Source organism: Canis lupus, chromosome 10 (assembly GCF_003254725.2).
Source record: "Canis lupus dingo isolate Sandy chromosome 10, ASM325472v2, whole genome shotgun sequence".
In the NCBI taxonomy this organism is placed as follows: Eukaryota; Metazoa; Chordata; class Mammalia; order Carnivora; family Canidae; genus Canis; species Canis lupus.
In genome coordinates, this window is record NC_064252.1 from 60,455,457 (window position 1) to 60,475,841 (window position 20,385).

Here is a 20,385-nt window from a genome sequence, read left to right on the forward strand (position 1 = left end):
TCTGATCCATGCTATGTTTCTAGAACTAACACTGTGCCTGAAATGTTAGGAGAACTCAATGATGTGAGAGAGGGGGAGAAGGAAAAAGAAAAGAGGGAAGGAAGGAAGGAAGGAAGGAAGGAAGGAAGGAAGGAAGGAAAGAAGGAAGCAAGCTAGCATCTGATGACTTGTTTCTCCGAGAGCCTTCTCCCTCACTTCTAAGCACGAGTAATAGCTGCTGACCACGGGCAAGAATAGTACAAGAACTTAGTGGGAACTCTAAAGCTGTACAAGCTCTTTCCGCGTTTAGTAAAGGTCAAATTTGTAACTTGTTTTAAGAATCAAGCAGAGCCACAATTTCTCAAGGTGTGGCCCCTGGACTGGCTACATCCAAATGAAGCACTTGCTGAAAATATCAGCTCAACCCTGCCCACGCGGGATCTAATGACACACCGGAAACACCATTTCCCCGTGATGGGTAATTCCTTTGTACACTAAACTTTGCATTCCAAACGTTGGTAGACCCACCATTCAGGAAAGGAGAGGGCTTAGCATCTCAAGCCTGTGAGCCTAGAATCACAAGATTCACACAATCCAATTCAATTCAGTTGAGGCGGAAATTATACAGTGACTTTTGAATAGATGTTAAGTCAGTCTCTCACTTCCTGATTAAGGAAGCTTTGACCTAGCTGGCGAGTGCTTTGTTAACACAGGTTTATGTTACCATGTATCTGCCAGAGTGTCACTAAAATTCGTCAGACCAAAGACTAGTAAATTGGTTCTCTCTTTGTTTGATGTAACTAGGAAACATGCTTTACTACAGAAGTTGCAAAACTTTGTTATGTTTGGCTGATGCTAGGGTTTCATAAAAAAATTTGCATGCATGCCTTTCTGGGCATGCTGCGCCCAGCCAGGCCACAGACTTCGTCACTTCCTATTACCTTTCACCAGGCTGTTGGACACACGTAGGCATAACTCTACTCAGGATGGCATCCCAAATCCAACCATTTCTTACCAGCCTAGCCCAAGCCATTATTACCTCTTACCTAATTACTGCTATAATGTAATTATTGACCTTTGCTCTATATTCTCCACCCATGGGCCAGATCATCCTTTAAAAATAGCTCATGACCCTCTCATGGCTTCCCATCTCATTGGACTAAAATCCAATATTCTTCCCATAGGATTCAGTGATGCTATTTACAAAATATGTATATAGCTCCCTGCTTACTGGACACATGGTGCAATTGTACTCCTACCCACAGATGTCCATTCTCCCCCAGCACCCCTGGATGTGGCTGTTTGACTAGATCTGGCCAATGACTGATTTGTGTAAGTGATGTGTCACTTCCTCGCTGGGACATACATTAATTGCTGATAGGAGACCCTTTGGAGATTTTATTTTCCCCTGCCATGAGGATGGGCAATTCCTGAGAGTGGCTACTCTGGCCCCCTGCCTCCCAGGGTGAGGCTGACATACTACAGAGCCTCCATGCTACCTGTGGTAGATGTCGTATGAGAAAGAAAAAAAAAAATCTCTAGTGTCTTCAGCCACTGAGGTTTGGGGGCTATTTGTTATCCCACCATGATCTTGCATATCCTCACTACTATTCACTTTATCTCTAAAGCCCAATAAGATCTAACCTCCAGGGACCTCTCCGGGCCCTTGCCTCACCTCTTTCCCCCTTTCCCATCCTGTTCTGTTACACTCACCATCCTAGAGGAGAGCAGCTTTATTTCCAACTTGGCATCTATGCACTGTTCAAAATGCTTTATGACTACATCTTCATGTGCCGCCTTACTTTATCCAGATCTTTGCTCAAATGTTTCCTTCTTAGAGAGGATGTCTCCAACTATGTGTCTAAAGTAGCGTATTTTATTACCTTCTTTATATTTCCCTTTTTAGTTTTCTTTGTACCTCCCATAGTTTTTCTTTATCATTTTACATCCTGTCTCTAAAGCTAAAATGTAAATTCCTTGAGGGCAGGGATGTGATTTTGTTCGCAGATGCTTTCCCAGCACCTTGAACAGCCTGGGGTAGAGGATTACTAAACATAAATATTTGTTGAATGACGGGCGGCTGGGTGGCTCAGTTGGTTAAGCATCTGCCTTTTGTTCAGGTCATGACCGGGGTCCTGGGATGGAGCCTTGCGTCCGGCTCCCTGCTCAGCGGGGAGTCTGCCTCTCCCTCTGTCCCTTACCCTGCTCATGCTTTCTCTCTCTCTCTCTCTCTCTCTCTCTCTCTCGCTCTCAAAATAAATGAATAAAATCTTTCAAAAAATATTTGTTGAATGAATGAATTTATTTGAGCATATCACCTAACCATCTGTGTTCTCATCTGAAAGTATGAATGAACAGAGCTCTTGACCTACCGCATAAGGTTATGTTACACTTTTAGAAGTATCCAGCATAATGTGCATTACGGTCTCACCACAATGACAGGTTAATTCGCTGAATTGTTCCTGTCTCAGGTGTCAAGAAGAAACATCCTAACAATAAATGATGCATCTGAGACCAATGGGTTTGGCTTCTTTGGTTCCTTGGGTATTTTACAGCCTCACTCTTGTGCCTTATGTTGAAATAATTTCAGAACGAACTCTGAGAACCAGCGGGCACCATAATGCTGCCCATGACGTTGAAATCCTTCCTTCTTCTCAAAGGAGGATCCGTTTATCATTTATCTTGAAAGCACCAGCAGAGTTTTGCTTTGTCATACAAAGTTTATTGATTCTTTTATAGCAGACTTGTTTGAAAATTAATTTGGAATTTAAGCAATGACCTCTTTGAGAAATAGTGAACATTTAATTTTTTATGCTGAGCTTTCTGAACATTTAGTAATGGGGTATGAGTCACACTGAAATAGAAGCTTCATTTTCCACTCTGAATACACAATACAATTTTACCTATAAAAGACAGCACATCTCAGTAAACTCTGGAAATATAAATTTATAATTTCCCTCTTCTTAGAGTTGGCCATACAATACAATTACCATAAGAAGATTGCTTTAAACATGCAATTATAAATATGGCATGATTCTATAAATTATCTGTAATTTATTTATAAATCTTCTGCTGGGGCTAATGTTTAACACATGCACATATTTTTTTTTATTCCCTTTCCCTTCAGTTCTGTCGTATCATTAGATAAATATACTTAATGAGGGTTTATTATGGAAATAAAATAATCTAAACAGCATTGTATGGTCTACTGTATTATGAAAGAGTTATTTTAAAAGCCTATTAAAGTCCCTGCTTGGGCTTGTCCAAGTTTGTGTGAGTGAGGAGTGATAACCTAGAAGAAAATTCTTATTTTGATTATTCAATCAAATATATTATCTTGTATTATTCAATCAAATCAGCTCTTTTCTCCTTTGGCTACTCCTTGTCTAGAAGTCACAGTCAGATAAAACTATAAGTCAGAAGAATAATTTCTTCTTCATGACACTACCTGAGGTATTAAAAAAGACCAGGTGGTGAGTCAACTTCTTCATGCGCTAGAAAAGCAGAAGAAAAACATGCTGCTCCTTATCTAAAAGATTGCTTTGAGGGCTAAGCATCAGGTTTTTTTTGTTGTTGTTGTTTTTTAAATAAATGTGTTAAGAATCTGTAGCTTGTATACGTCACAGGCAATCCTGATGTGGTCCTGCAGTCAGAGAGATACTTTAGCCTTATTGACAAAAGGGCAGTTCAATGTTGATTCATAAAATTGGATTTCTGGGGCACCTGAGTGGCTCAGTCCATTAGGTGCCCCACTCTTGATTTTGGCTCAGGTCATGATCTTAGGGTCATGAGATTGAGCCCTGTGGCGGACTCCATGCCCAGCGGTGAGTCTGCTTGAGATTCTCCCTCCCTCTCCCTCTGCCCCTCTCTCTGCTCTCTCTCTCTCTCTTTAAAATCAATCAATCAATCAATCTATCTATCCATCTTTTTAAAAAATGGGATTCCTCCAACAAATGAGGCACGGCAGACTTTTTATGACATTTTTATATTATAGATAGGACTGGCATGCTTAATCCCAATTTGATGTAATTCACCCACCTTACAAGCTTTCCAAATAAAACAAGCAAGCATCAGTCAAACTAATCCCCATGACTTGAGTTTGGGGATCCTATCCTAATCATCTCTGAATCCTTAGCATCTAAGTATACCCTTCACCTACCAGCTACTTATTAAGATACTGTACACAAAATGACATACAAGTGACCTATCCCCAAAAAGGCATTAAGGCAAAGATGGAGGGGAACTCAAAAAAATTCTACTGGGATCCCACACTCTCAGTATGTATCTCCATATGTAGATAAAGATGGTCAGAGACAATGGAGCAGGCAATGTTGGAGATGTTTCAGCTTTATTACAACACAGATGATACCAATATGTGTCTAATTCGCAAGGCAGGTGACTGTATTTTTTCCCATTACTTTTACATAGTCTTTTAAGGACAACCTAGGGCAATGGTTTTCAAGAAAGCCTTCTTCTCCCTTTGAAAACAAGTTTTTCAAGCAAAGGCTACATCAAGTCCTCTGAAATAAAATCTTACTCAAAATGTCAACAGCCTCAGCATATAAAAAAAGTACAGATGAAAGACCCACTCTGCCGGTTTCACCTTACTCACCATGTATGGTATTCCCCATGGCCATGTCCAAGTTCTTTACAGAGAACTTCAGGGCTTCTACTTAGAGAAGGAATGGCTACCTCTCGATTGTTGCACCCAACAGATGTGTGTTTGTGTGTGTGTGTGTGGGGGTATGTATCTCGATGTTGCATCCACTAAACAGATAAAGCAATAAACACTGTATTCTATATTAATATTAAATTCGATATGAGTGTTTATCCAATTATTTTGTTCGTTGAATTATTTGTCCAGATCTATACAGGTAGACCCCTCTTAAACTGGTTGGTAAGGACAAATAAAAAAGATAGGACCCATAATCTGGTTCCATATTGTGACTGTGGAAAACAAGGAGTGATAGATTTTTTCCTCTATTGGACATATTTTCAGAATTATGCATGGGGATTTATGTGACTACCCCATGCCATTTATAACAGCGCTACAAATAACAAGGATTACGCTCATTAGCAAACATTGCTAATTTTCTAAAGGAGATGCTAGGCAGTCATGGCAGAAATGAAGGTCTCTTTTAGACAGAAGAGACAAACCTGGAAATGGGAATCCATATCTTGGTCCTGTGACTGTTTAGTGTAGTGTTTCACGAGCGGGAGAGGGAGGGAGGGAGGGAGAGAGAGATGATGCTTTGTATAATATCTCACGAGCACCACAAAGAAATGTGATGTTCATCTTAACCAGACACAGCTATGATTTTGCCATTTTTCTGTTTCTCAGAAATATTCATCAGAGCTGAAAAAGTTTCCACTCTAAGAAACTAGGGCCACATGTGACAAAGGAGAAGAGGGAACAAATAGTTATCTTAAAAAAAAAAAAATCTTTTCTCTCTACCACTAACTTTGGACAAATAACTGACATGAAGGAGAGACAGCTTTTTATAAGGAATTAAAACTTAGTTGTCAAGTTGCCCTCGATTTTCCTCAGTCCCCATCTTACCCCAATCTTCTCATCTGTAGAGCTCGTGGTGTGCCTGCTGTTGTTTCTCTTAAGGATAATTTTTGCTTCTAAATACTGAGAAAGAATAATCAGGTGCTCGAGGAGTGGTGTCTCGGCTCGGCTCCCCGCACGTGACTGCTTTCTGTCTGGGGCTTTGTCCTGGTGCCTCCAGAGCAGACTTCCTGGGCTTTCTTTGTTGTCCTCGCCTGATAAATAAACAGCACAAAATTACTGAACTTATTATGGTAATTGAGAGAAGGAGACGGAATGCTGAGCCTGCCCCCCTCTCTGTTACCAGGCCACTGCCAAAGTTGGCGAAACCTGGGCTAACCCTCAGAGGCTGGTGTCATGTTGCCCCCCCCCCACTGCTTGGACCCCCCCCTTCCCTCCCACAGGCCCCCCCAACCCTCCTCGATGATTGTTTTCTGCCCATCTTGAGCTGGGTGTCAGTTCATTTAGATTTACATCAAGTAGTAAATTAAAATAATCACTCAGCAAACACTCTGAGCTCAGTTTTCCCTTTCAGTCAGGAGTTGTGCGAGCTGCTTGAAGCATTCAAGCAGAAAATATTGCTGTCTAGATATTTGTCCTCTGGGTGATAAAGGAGGCATTGTCTTGGGACCCACTCAGGCCTCGGAGCCGATCGTCGCCGTGCATCACAGCTGTGAAGTGCGCTTTGTTATGTGTCTGAGGACTCGGGTTCAGGACCTTGTTTCTCTTGAAATACCAGACTGATCAGAGCTGCATATGTTCGGGGGAAAGCAGGGGTCGGTGGTTCTCTGTCCACATTTTTACTAGATTATTCTTGGACAGAACTCTGGGAAAATACCCTGCAGCCTAAACCATCCCAGGAGTTTTGCTTTGTTTTAATTCATTTTCTTTCTCTTTCTTGCATCTTTCTTTTTCTCCTCCCCCCCCCCCAACCCTCCTCCTTCATATTCTGCATTGTTACAGTCCTAGAAAATGCTGGAATTTATCTGCATGAGTCTGAAACAAAGGCTTACGGCACTGCTTTGAACCCAGTGCCATAATGTACCAAGTTATAAACCTGTTTCTTTGTGCTCTCATTACAGTACATCTATCTGCCCGTTTAGAAATCAAAATGCAGAGTTCAGTCACCTAGGGTGAAATATAGGGTGGGCTAAAGAGATTTTTTCTTTTTTTTTTTTTTTTTACCATTTGTAAATGATCAATGGAACCGTGAAACAAAACAGGGAGTTGATGGGGGTGAAAGAATCTTAGAGTTGTTGCTCTGAATGAAAATTCTTTTTACAAAGGATAAAAATTATCCTTTATAAATTTCTAAGCCATCACATTTTTCTCACAGCTTTTTTGTGTAGGTATGTTATTGCTAATACTGTTTGAAGGAGTAAAATATTTGTCGCTCTAAGTAGTCAGGGAAAAACATCAAATGATAAAGAGCGTGGTGGTATTCATTCAGGCATCCGAATGAAAATCAAAATTTTTAGTCAATTATCTGATTTTTTTTCCCCAAATAGTTCCACATGCTTGGCTAATTGACTGCTGCTATCAAGTTTTGGCCAGATATATCATATTATGTTTGTATCTAAGCCGAGGTATCTATAGTAAATGGGATACTTGATACCTTCCCTATGTCTGTGCGATGGCAAATATACACCTTCAATGATAAAATTCCCTATTGGGACATGGAAGTGAAAGAACTATAATTAGCAAAAACTCACCATGAAAGAAATAGGATAGGCACGTATGTATTTACACACCCATGCATATGGTCACATGCAACTTCCTTATGAAGGAATGATGTCATATTCTGGAATTAAAATACATTCCCCTCTGAGGTGTTCTCAGTCAGGGGCGATGGAAGCTGTGGGACCCCCACTGTGGTCGCACCACGGCAGCTGCAAAGCTCACCCTTGGACCATAGGAATCTTTCCAGTACAGGTGTCCCTGCAAGAATGAGAGGTGTCATTGCACTAGCAATGCTAAGCCCTCAGGTTATGCCAAGGCTGTTGAAGTAGAATCGCCAGACAGCAAAATCATAGATCGATCCTAGTCATCTACATATTATAGTTTGTGATGTTTTTTGTGTCTTGGTGAGTAGCTGTTTAGTTCAGAATTAAAAGTTGAAGGAACAAAACCAGGGTATTTGGTCTGATTTGCTTGGGCTCCAGGGTCAGATAGCCTTTTTTGATTCTCTGTTCTACCAATGATGGCTGAGTAACCTTGAGCAAGTTACCTAACCACTCTGGGCCTCAGTTTCTCCAGTGATACGATGGGCATATTATCAACACGTACATCATTAGATTGTTAAAATTATTTCGTGAATAATGCACATTAAATGCTTAGAATGGTATCTGGCAGGTAGCAGACATGCAGCAAATATTTTATAAACAATGAAGAAATAAAAATAATGGTCCCCACAAGTATAAAAGTAATCCTGAATCCAGGAAATGCAACTCATGTTGGGATGAGATGTGTCCTAGGTTTCCTAAGGTTGATGTATGCGCCAAGATGAAGTTGTTCTGAATTAGAATCTCGTTTCAGCCATTTACTAATTGTGTGCACGAGCAAATTATTTAACTGCTCTAGGTCTTATTTTCTATGTAATAAGATAATAACTGTCTCACAGAATTACTGTGAATATGAAAATAGAAGGTGCACGTAATTGGCTTAGTATAGCACGTGGGCAACAGGGCTGCCCTTAACGTATGCAGGATCCCAGGCCAAACAAACAAAACCAAAAATAACAACAACAAGAAAAATCTTTCCATATAACTGTTTAAATATGATTACAAAATTCAGGGGCCAGTCATTGACAATTTAGAAAAAGGGGTCGAGAAGAAAACTTAGGCATCTTCTTCTTGTGCAATCACTGTGTATTATAATCTTTCAGTGTCCAAGCACTGTCTCTTCCTGTTCAGGTACAAAGATCTTCTATTCATAGTTTTTTTTTCTTGTATATTTTAATTTTAAAAATATTAACGTTTCTGACTACAACCACAACTCCCATCATGAGAAAAGATAGCAGTGCTGTTTGTTATTGCTTATAATGCCAAGACTCTTCAGAACGTGTATGCAGTTCCCTGGTACCATTTTCTTAAAAGACTTTTATTTATTTTAGAGAAAGAGAGAGCACAGTTTGGAGGAAGGACAGAGGGAGAAGGAGAGAAGAAGACTCCCCACTGAGCTCAGAGCCCGAGAGAGAGAGAGAGAGAGAGAGAGAGAGAGAGAGAGAGAGAACAGAGCCAGACACGGGGTTGAAGCAGGGCTCAAAGCAGGCCTCGATCTCATGACCCTGAGATCATGACCTGAGCTGAAATCAAGAGTAGGATGCTTAACTGACAGCCACCCAGGTGCACCCCCCACCCCCATACCATTTTTTAAATTCTATTTACAACATTACTTGTTGTAATGTTGTTAACTCATCATCCACTGTACTGGCTTCCAATAATTCTCTCAAAAATTGTTTTTGTGCCTCGTTGACGAAAAGCATGAATGTAAGTCTTGTCCAGAGTATGCAAGATAATGTGAAGAATAACTTCTTACCTGATCACGTTAAGTTACAGTGCGGAATTCTAGTGGACGTGTAGAGCAATGTATCTACCAACTGCACTTTCTCTTGAACTAATTAGGCTAAAGCCGTTACATTCCTTGAATGTGATCTCTTTCACTGTTGTCTGCACCCCTGTCTTCCACACACATCCACCAGCAGGGAAGATAAAGGGCAAGAGGCCGAACAAGAAGAATGGTCCCTTTTACATAAGAAATATCTGTCCTTGGATCAGCCTGGCTTAAACCTACCTGGACTAGTATGATGTAAACATAGCAATTAATCAATGAATCAGAAAATTAATGGAAAGGACCTATTGGCATTTTGGAGAAATGATCTTGGAAGCCTTTAGAGGAGATAGTTGTGGCCACCTGGAAATATGTCTGACACATGGCACAGAGCCTGTGGAAAGAAAGGGATAAATTCTTTGAATGCCAACAATAATGGACACACTGGGTAAATGACATCTGCAGTTGTACTCACCATCCTTAGGTATCGTAGGCTGAAGGTGTCACTGTGGATGGATGAGAGTTAAACACATGGGCCACATATGTCGCTCAAGTCAAAGGTTGGCAGAAGACTATAGTAGGTAGCCTAGAGTCCTAAACTCCTCCTATGTCTGACTTTAGAGCCATACCATTCTGACCTGACATCTCAAAAGAAATGTTGTACTTCCTCAGCAGGGGAAGTCCAGTCTCCTGGATTTGGCTGGCTGTGTATCCCCAGGACAGCCCAGGATGACCGCATAGGCTTAATTAAACCCCAGAGCTCCTGGTGTATCTGGTTGACCCCATAATTGTAGGGAATGTCTTGTTATCTCAAAGGAGAGAAACAGGTCAGGACTCAAAAGGATCCCAATTGGGGCTCAGGTAGACCTGCTAACACAGCCAGAGAGAGACAAAAATTGAGGAAGCCTCCCTATGGCTGCAATGGGATTTTCTTTTTGGGTAAGGAAGGTGAAGGAGTGAAAAAGATGCACATAGAGGCAGAGCAAATGAAAGAGAGAGGAATACACATGGCAAATAGTTGAAGAAAATACAAGGAGTGGGGTTATTGGCTTGCGTTGGAGCTGTTGGGGGCACTGAAGTAGACACAGATAGAGACTAAAGGTGAAATGGGAAAGTTAAGAGCTTTGGGTAAAAACTCTATAATTTTAGGGGCTTATTTTATGGTAGGCTATGGGCAATGGCGACGCGATTCCAGGTTTGGAGGGAAAAGAGTAGATCATTGAAAGATTTTCAAGCAAGTGATCTGTGTTTTAGAAAAGTTCCTGGTAGAACTTTAAGGGTTGGATGAGAATGAGAGAGGCCCTAGAAAAGAAGAAGCAGAGGGGAGGGGATAACCGAAGATTCTTACAGAGACATCAGCAGACTTCGAGAACTAACTGGATGGACACTCGAGAAGTAGATGGGCCGCATGGTGTTAGAGCATCTCTGAGATTTAGTCATTCAATTTTATTGACTGGTGTGTCCCCAAGCACTAAGTGCTGTGAAAGAAATAACAGGAGAAAGAGCAGGTCTGGTGGCGGTGGGCTGTCAGCAGGGAGGATCATCTGTATGTCAAATATGCAGATGGCCAGGCCCCTCTCTGCAGGAATGGATGTTAGAGCCCAGAGATCTCTGTTTTTAACAGGACCCCAGGTAACACCTGTCATCGGGGAAATTTGGGAAATACTGTGTGAGATAATACATTTGATTCTGGTTGGGTGGAAATAATCTAATCTATACGGATAGACCTTACAAGTGAGTCCATCTAGGGGATGCTACTACCTTTATGTGGACGTCCGAAGCAAAAGGATGTTAGAAGGAGATTTGCCGAGCTACTCTCTGGGGGAAAAAACCAACAAAAGGAGCTAAAACAGTAAGAAATAACCACCCTGGAGAGCACCTCTCTGGATTTGAGAAATGGAACTAGAAGCCTCTGCCAATAGAAACGTCTCATTCGTTGATTGAACGATTGACTCAGCCTCCCATCCCGATCCAGCCTCGGACTTTAGCATTGATTGCGTGGCCCAGACTCTCATTCTCTGATGGCAGGGCACTGCCTGCCCTGAAGGCCGCGCAAGGCCTAGCTGCTGGAAAGCCAATACCAGTGAAGGCAAAGGATCTTCTGATCGCAGGATGGGGGGGGTGGGGGGGGAGAGAGAGAGAGAGAGGGAGAGGGAGAGAGGGAGAGAGAGAGAGGATGGTTTATGCTTACTGCGATGCTTTTTGTCTCCATCGGGACCATAAAACAGAGAGAATTTGCTTTTGGTGCAGCCTTTAACCGGGATGCTTGTGTTATCCGCGGAACCCCCCAGCCCTCTGATCCACAGCCTACACACACCATCCCATGCAAGCTAGAACCCTGAGTATCTGGATTGTTCCTGGTCTCTACAGCTAAGACTCAGCTTTCTCTGAGTGCCATTTAGCTTTTCTCTCCCCGAGGCAACGCTGTTTTAACCTGACTACTTGAAAAAAAAAAAAAAAAATCTGACTACTTGATACCCGTCAAAGTCTTGGTGCATTGTTATGGCTGGTGCTTTACCTGACTCAGGTAGTATGCACTTTCACGGAAGATGTTGGCAGAGGTTCTGCCTTACACTAAAAGAGAGGCTTCAATTAGGGGATTTTAGGTGAGAACGGATGCTTTGTTTAGGTGGAGAGAAACTAACTAGTACAAGCAGAGGATGAGTAAGATTTAGGGAACAGTACTCTTTAGAATTAAAATTTTAAATTTTTAATTATAAACTCCAAATATCAATGCAGGCAATAACAACTTCTTTATTGGACCATTTAGGACTTTTAAATGAGATAACATATATAAAGTCCCAGCTGTTGGATTTGGAATATAATAAATATTAGGTTTTTTTTCCTCATCTCCATCTGAGTGGATATGGGTTGCTCTGTGACCATTTGCTGTGTATTTTTTCCAAGTTATTCAGCTAATAATTCTATTTAATTCCAAAGAGATAAGGATGTCAAGAAGGAACTGAGTGCCAAACCTTAGAGCTGGGGATTATATATATATATATCATATCATATTACATATATACAATCTCATTTAAATTTTGGCAAACAGTCCTATAAAAAGTTATAAAAATAAAGAAAAGCAGTTGCTTTATCGTATAATTAAGGTAGGGATTCTGGAACAGTCATCTTCAGGAGAACACCATGTTGTTCCTATGATAATTAAGTTGCTTAGTGCCTTTAGAAACAATAAGCCTGGCTTGACTTCAATTTTGATATCTACAGAAGCTTTAAAAATGTGGGATCTTGCACCTCACTGGCACCTGGGCGTACCAGATTGGCACCCCTATTTTGCCAAGCACTTTCGATACATCATACTCCACATGAAATAAATATATTGTGAATAAAATGTTCAAGTTGTAGAGCATGGATACTCTGATATTGCTGTGGTTGCTCAGATGCCTTTTCCCTCCTCAACTTTCTGTTTCTCAGGGGTGTTCTGAGTAGTGGAGGGTTGTCAAAGAAAATGGTGTGCTGGTGGAATAAAGTTAAGCTACCATGCTTTCCTATTCAACACCAACTCAAAGGAAATGCGTATGCTATGCATTGGAAATGCTGTCAACAGTGTTCTGGCCGGGCTTAGGTACTCAAATCACTAACCTTGCCAAGGAATAAGTTTGTGAACCTCCTTTTCAGAGGTTCTGTCTCTGATATTTCAGAACCATTCAATTATAATTCTGATGCTTCCTTTTATGTGGCAGTCATGGGTTGTCAGCAAAGATAGAATTAAGAGAGGCACGTGAAGTGTGCTACGGCGCCTCATGCCTAAGGATCTCTATTTCTTTTGTTCATGGTGACAAATGACAGCCTTAAAGATATTTGTCCTGATTCCTCACTGTCCCTATGCAGGTAAAAACTTCCATTGAAGTCAAACAAGCTTCATTGAAGTTAATGGGAAGTAATGCCCTTGAAGGGAAGGAAGACTAGGGTGATTAATTTTAATTAGCCAAACATAAACAAGCATGTGTCTACAAGTAGTGACAGGAAAGTGGTTGTTTGTAACTCATAACTTAGCTTTAGGGGTCTAGGTATGGCAATTTTTGTAGAGAATCAAATAGAACTATTTCAACCCAGAAATCTAAGAATGTCCATAAGGAATAAAATTCATTCTTCATAGGTTTATCTCAAGATAAACCTCAAAACATTAATTCAGCATATAGCAATTAAAATATTAGCACATGCCAAACACTTTTCAGGCCTTGGGGATAGACAGATGAGTACAACTAGCTATCCACGTAGAGCTCATTTTCAGGCTGTGTAGTAATTTTGGTACAAGTCATTCATTGGCGTCTCCATCATTAATTTATTCATTTATTGATTCATTCAGGAAATACTTAGCAAACACCTTCTGAGTTTTTTATGTACCATTCTTATAACAGGAATGTGCAACGTACTCTTGGAACCGAGTGGAATGAGAATGTGACTTGGCATAGAAGGGTGAGTTCTAATCATCGAAGGCTTCACAGAGAGAGTACCACCTGAGCTCAGTTCACCAAGAATAATATTTAGGCTAAGAAAAAAAGAGAAAGATGTAGGAGGTAGAAACTATATACGGAGAGGTATAGAAGCACAGAAATTCAGAGCATGTTCAGAAAAAAAAATGTGAACTTCTGTAGGCTCTAGTGTAAGGTTCAGCGAGATAGAGCAGCCCTCAGGCCAAATCCAGATCATCAACTATTTTTGTACAGGCAGCAAGCTAAGAATGTTTTTTAAAATTTTACACAGTTGGAAAAAAATCAAAAGGCCTATTGTGTCACATGTGAAAATCATACGAAATACAAATTTCAGTTTCTATGAATAAAGTTTTATTGGAACACAGTAACGTCCATGTATTTACATACTGTCTATGGCTGCCTTTACGCTGCACGGTAGAGTTGGAAGGTACCAACAGAGCATGTATGGACCAAATGGCCTAAAATACTTACTATCTGGCCCTTTCCTGAAAATGTTTACTAACACCTACCCTAGTGTATAAGGTGTTGGTACGTTGAGACCAAATTGTGTGTGTGACCAATCGAATATCATCTGAATGAATTTGGACTTTGTCTTGTGGGAACTGGTGAATACAAAAGTTTAAGTGCTTATTTTTATGTTATAAAATAGTTTTATGACACAGGGCACCTGGTTGGCTCAGTGAGTTAAGTGTCCAACTCTTGGTTTCAGCTCGGGTCATGATCTCAGGGTCCTGGGATTGAGCACCGCATCCATTCCACACTCAGCCCAGAGTCTGAGATTCTCTCTCTCTCTCTCTCTCCCTCAGTCCTCCAGCTTATGCTCTCTCCCTTTCATTTCTCTCTCTGTAATACATAAATTATTTTTGAAAATAAAACAAAACAGTTTTTTGATAAATTTAGCATTCATTAGGCTGATAAAAACCTTCCATTCAGAGATGAATGTGGCCACATGACCCCAGAACAAAACGGTTCCTAAAGATCATTAACAGGTAGTTCAGATGTGTCTCAGGGCCTATAGGTCAAAGGAAAGAAAATAAGAATGTTATGTTTAGAAAGTCCCCTAAGTAACTATTTGGCAGAGACAGTTTCCTGAGGAAGAAAAGTCAAACATATACCTAGTTTTTGGCATAATGACGAAAGAGACTGAAAAAAAAAAATCATTTGATTTAAGCCATTGTTTACAATATTTGTGAACAGGAAGAAATCGTTCTTTAACTCTCAAAAAAAAAATCTCAGGTCATTTTCATCGTAACAGTTATACACATGAAAGAAAATGCATAATGAAATCATGTTTTTTTTAAATTAATTTAAATTTAAGCCGTGTTTGTAGACACAGAAATAGTACAAATATATGTAAACTGTATTCAATCTTCTGAATAATCTTCTGGTATATGTGGTTTCAGGGACTTCAAAAAACTGTAGGGAACTAAATGTTCATGGCAAGAAGGCAAAGAAGTCAACTGATTATAATGCCAAGGAACAATTTTGACTGAACTGCTTAATAAATGAACTGATTTGCATTTTACTTGTGTGACTTCTTGTCTTTCGAATTAAAAAAGAAAAGCCAAAGCAAACAAGTTTAGTTTAAAAGGTAACCAGAAAGAAACAAGTTGGTTAACCATGTACGATGTCATTTTTAGACCTAACTGACTGATTTCTTTTAACGGCTGGTTCCTTGAAGATAATGATATGTCTTCAGATAAGCCAAGAAAAGAAAGGACAGGTTGGAAATTCACCTGTACCACACCCTCTGTCTGGGTTCTAATCCTAAACTCTTCACTTACCTTTTACCCAGATAAACTCTAAAACTGGTTCAGAGGCCACTTGGAGAATAGGTCCAATTATACTAATCGTTTGCAAAGCAAGGAAAAGTTGATAGCTTGTTCCTAACAGCTTAGGAGATATCTGGAAAATAAAGGATGAATAAAATCTTGGCAGTAGACCAATAAATTGGTGATATCATCAAAGCTAATCATGCCACAGGAGCCCTCACGCACAGAATTAAAAACAACTACTGAAATACAATACTCTGGGTTTCTGTTCAGCAAACTCTGCTGAATCCAGCTTAAAACCACATTCAGTGACTCCTCTAACATTTTGACTGAGGGGTGATCTGGAGGTCAGCTTTGAGGTCATGAGTAGGGCAATGTGATGAAACTTCCATTTCATTGTCAACCATGCATTTGAATGCAGTTCTTTTTTATAGGCAGAGTTAGAGCAAAAGGCCAGTAGGGATACCCTCACTTGTCAATTACTGCATGTTTTATGTCTTGAGTCATTGGCCCTAGAACCTGAAGAACTCTTTCCCTCTGTTTATTTGTTAAGAATTGACCCCAGATCCTTAGTCTAACCCCTAAACATGCAGGAAATTTCAAGGTTACTATTTTTCTTATAATTATGATTACTATTCCCGGTGTCGTGCTGTTTACATATTGCTTTTAACATTTTTATTACCATCACTTCTAATCTCATTTGATTTTTCATAATAGTCCTGTATTGGTATTTCCATTAGACACATGAAAACACACTTGGTCATTTATCTTATTTTATTTTTATTTTATGTAGTCTTCACACCCAGTCTGGAGCCCAGCAAAAGGCTTGAACTCACAACCCTGAGATCAAGACCTGAGCTGAGATCAAGAGTCAGACATTTAAGCAACTGACCCACCCAAGTGCTCCTAGGTCATTTATTTTAAAGCCCATAAGTCAGATGTTTTATCTATCTTAATACAGGACTTTTTTGAAAATTAAAAAACAACAACAACTATTCTTCTTAATTATATATCTCCCCTTACTATATATCCTATAGCCAAATAAAAGAGATTTTGTCAGGTCATTCCCGTATCTAATCATCTTACTCCTAGCTGAACATTTAGGCAAAGATAAACTAATAATAGATTGATTGGTAAATAGGAAACTTGGCCAAGAGAAATTTATATAGTTTATAACTAGTCAGATGAATTACAGATAATACAGGATTAGGAACCTGAATCAAACATCAAATTAGAACTCAACAAACATCCATCAGGAACTTTTTATGGACAAGGCATTATGGTAGGCACTGAAAGACTAACAATAAATAAGATGTTGCTTTTATCTTCAAGATATTTTACAAATGCATTGAAAGAAATGTATTAATCTATTGAAACTCATATAGAATTTTTTCACTGAGCCTCCATCTAATTCAAGCATTTTCAAGAAAAGAAGTTAAAAAGACTACTAAATTTAAAGTTGAACACAGCCTACATGATAATTATGATGAATATGTAATTACAATATTCTTTGATTTAAACCTTAACTGAAAAGTTTGCATGTGTACAAACCACCTGAGACTTGATCATAGAAAACCCATGGAACCCCATAAAGAGTTCTAAACATCATTTTCACGAAAAAATTAGAACTATATGGTAGAAGGAGAACTAGTTTTTCAGTCAGAATACTTAGATACAATGCTGACTCTGCCATGAACTAGTTTGATCTTTGATCGTGGTCAAGTTACTTCATCTTTAAAATGGTGATGGAATTGGGGTAGATACTGAACTAAGGCTTCCTACACCTCAAATCTCCATTGCTTAACTAAAACATGGTCCTAATGAATATTTACTAAAGAATCATAAAGTCTTGCCTTGGTTCCTAAGAAGACTAATAGGGATTTTCAACTTTGCTCAGCTTAATTCTTTGTTGGAGGCAAAACGGCAGTGGAATATCAGCAAGAGCTCTAACCCTTGGAGCTGGAAGGAGTCTTTATCTCAATTGCTTTTAAATGGTGTTAGGCATGCCCATCCAGAGGAACCAAGGTGAAGGATCTTGTGCGGATTGACTGTTGGGGCTCTGACTGATAATTCCTACTGTGATACACTTCAATGCCAGCCTACAACAAAAAGCTGGGATTGGATTTAGAGCCAATGTAGGCTCTAAATGGAGTTTTACTGTGAAACAAAACACCTGTCTTTCATCCCAAGCTAAATTGACAAGCAATAATTTAGTTGTCTAAACTGAGAGCTTTCAGGATTCTAAACTGCATAATGTCAAAAGACAATGTATAAAGTTGCATTTGGAAGGTTCAAAGGTAGAATGCCATGTAGGCAAACATATTAAATGACTGGTCTTTCCCCCTCTCTCTCTCTCTAGTTCTTTCTTCTGTTCCCTCTCTTTGCCTTTGCTACTTTTTCTTTGTGTTTGGGGGTGGGGGAGGTGGATGGGGCATGGTGTAGGGGGTTGAGACTAGCTTTGGAAATTGGATGGGTGTGTAACAAAGAGGATCATAAATCTAAAAAACCATTTTCCTCTTGTACTTTCCACTAGGTGAGCATTTCCTATGATCAGCTAAACTAATCAGAGATTAAATGGAAGAAAAACAATAATAATTGGGCCTTCGAACAAAACATTGGGTGAGATTGCTAAGTTGCTACACTATCTCCCTACATAAATGTGAAGTAATATAGCCTGGATTTTTGTCGTAACTTTTTCCGCACAAATTATGCTGATTCCTCTATCTTCCATTTCAGTTGTGTTTGTTGCAATCTGGGTACTTGGCATCAGAGCGTCCAAATTTAGACCCCTACACTTGACTAAGTTTCACACTTCTCCCTCAAGAATTTTGGGATAAATTGTAAAAATAATCATGGCCTTTGTTTCCCACAAGTTAAGACCACATATAGACACACACTGGGCATTTCTTTTTCTCTTTCTTTTATTTTGCAGGTTCACATGCTGTCTCTTCTTCTGTTCACTTTTCCAGTAGAGCAAAGGAAGGAAGCAGGGTTGTTTAGCAAAATGAAACAGATGCTACAAAAGTAGCCAGTTAGTTGTCTGCAGAAATATCTGATTGGACTCTGCCAGCTGTCAATTAGCATTTCCGTGTTTTCTTGATGAAGTGGTATTTACTTTTCCGGACTGCCATTGGCTGAGATGTTTAGTGTAATGAATGCTAAACTGAGCCTAGATCATTTTTTAAATCGTAGCTTGGGGCTTAACAGCCCTTTAAATGAATTGTATAAACAAGATAGCTGTTAATTCTCAATCAATGTATCATTAATCATCAAATAGTATTAAAAAAGAACTGTCTTTAAAAAGCTCAATAAACTCTATTAAAGTTACCAAATTACCCATTCAGGGGTTATTTTCTCATTTAGAATATGTCAAGATTTTAACAGAATTGTATTTGAAGATATATATTTTTGTGGCCTAGTAACTGAGATAGTATATATTTGTCTTCATAAATTAATATGGCCTAAAGAAATTAGTAACTATTATAGCCTTAAATCTAAAGCCATTAATAAAAATAGAAAATAGAACCCACAGTGAGTTCCAGGTGTCTTTAGATTGCTGATCTACTAGCAAGCATTGTACCAATTTCATGTTAGAAAATTAAATATGGGGAAATGAGAAAAATATGTGTAAGCCATTCTTCCCTGTAATATAAATGCAATAACTTAAAATTCATCTACAATTCCAGGGACTCAACCTTTGAGGAACAGCCTAATGATTCTAGCTTACCTCATCTTTTCCACTGAACTACAGTTCGGCTTCACTTATCATGGGATCCCAGCACAGTGCCTGGTATACAATAAGGAATAAATATTTATTTCATCAATGAATACGTGAAGATGAGGGATATAAAAGATTGTCAAAGTAAATGACATTTATTAACTTTTTCCCCCTCATCATTAAGCTGTATGCTTTATACCTATTATCTCACGTAACCCTAGTAATGACTTTTTAAAAATTTATTTGAGACAGAGAGATACAGACAGAGAGGGAGCATGAGCAGGGGGAGAGGCAGAGGGAGAAGGAGAAACAGACTCCTTGCTCCATCTCAGGGTCTGGAGATCATGACCTAAGCCAAAGGCAGGTGCTTAACCATCTGAGCCACCCAAGTTCCCTAATAATGATTTTTTTAGATGAGTAGTATTGTTCTCATATGTAATATTTAATTTGATAATTATTTACATATGAATTTATATAAAAATAAATATTTAATATTACCCTTAAATTTAATTAATTTAATATAATCAATAATATATAATCATATTTGCTGTATCATGACCTCAATTCTAAGAAGTGAAATAAGGACAAAAACCTTACAGTGGCAGCTACTTTTCTGTAAGGCCAGTTTCTCTGGAGGAGCATTCTTCAGCCTCTTTTCTGAGGATATTATGATGCCTGGATGCCATACAAAGAAGTGAGTAACGAATTCAGCCTGCATTTTCCAGATGGAGGTAATAGTAGAAGTATGTTGGAGGATAAATGAGATTTTATCAGTTTGACAGAAATAGAAAGGACAGCATTTTAAGTTGAAGGAGAAGCAAGGAGAAGCCTTAGGTTTGTGGAAGTTGCTGGTACATGTGTGCAGCTGAGAGCATAAGATATTTGCATGTGTGGTTGGGTAGATGGAAGAATGTCGGCATCAGGAAATGAAGCTGGAAAGATATACTTGGACTGTTACATAAAGGATTTAGAGTGCTATGCTGAGGAATTTGCATTTTGTCATGTATGTAGAAAGCCAAGCAAAACTTCAGGAGGTATCAAGTCCCTGTTTTGGAAAGACTTGGCAGCACCATGGAGAATGGATCGGGGGAGAAAGGGAGCAGGGTTAAGTCCACTAGTTTGGAGGCCATTGCAGTCTTCCATTGAAGAAACAATGGAACCTGAACCACCACTCAGCGTGCATTGCGGTCACTCACTGTCCTTGCCCTGGCCAATAGCCCAACTCTCACCCTCCTGTTGGGAATGGAATTCCACATGGGCTTGTGCATCCACTTCTCAGTGAGGCCCCCACACCTCCAGATCAGGAATAAATCCTTACTCGTCTAAGGCAGTTGAGGAAAATCCACTTCATTCGCCAATGAT

General features: G+C 39.5%; 1 long non-coding RNA gene across 1 annotated transcript in view; it reads right to left on the reverse strand.

Annotated features, from left to right (window-relative positions):
- Positions 1 to 2,734: 2,734 nt before the first annotated feature.
- LOC112672783 (uncharacterized) overlaps positions 2,735 to 20,385 on the reverse strand; it is a 161,254-nt gene continuing 143,603 nt past the window's right edge. Inside the window, exon 10 of the long non-coding RNA XR_003144515.3 lies at positions 2,735 to 5,745. This is a non-coding gene — a long non-coding RNA (uncharacterized LOC112672783). The remainder of the gene's footprint in view (positions 5,746 to 20,385) is intronic.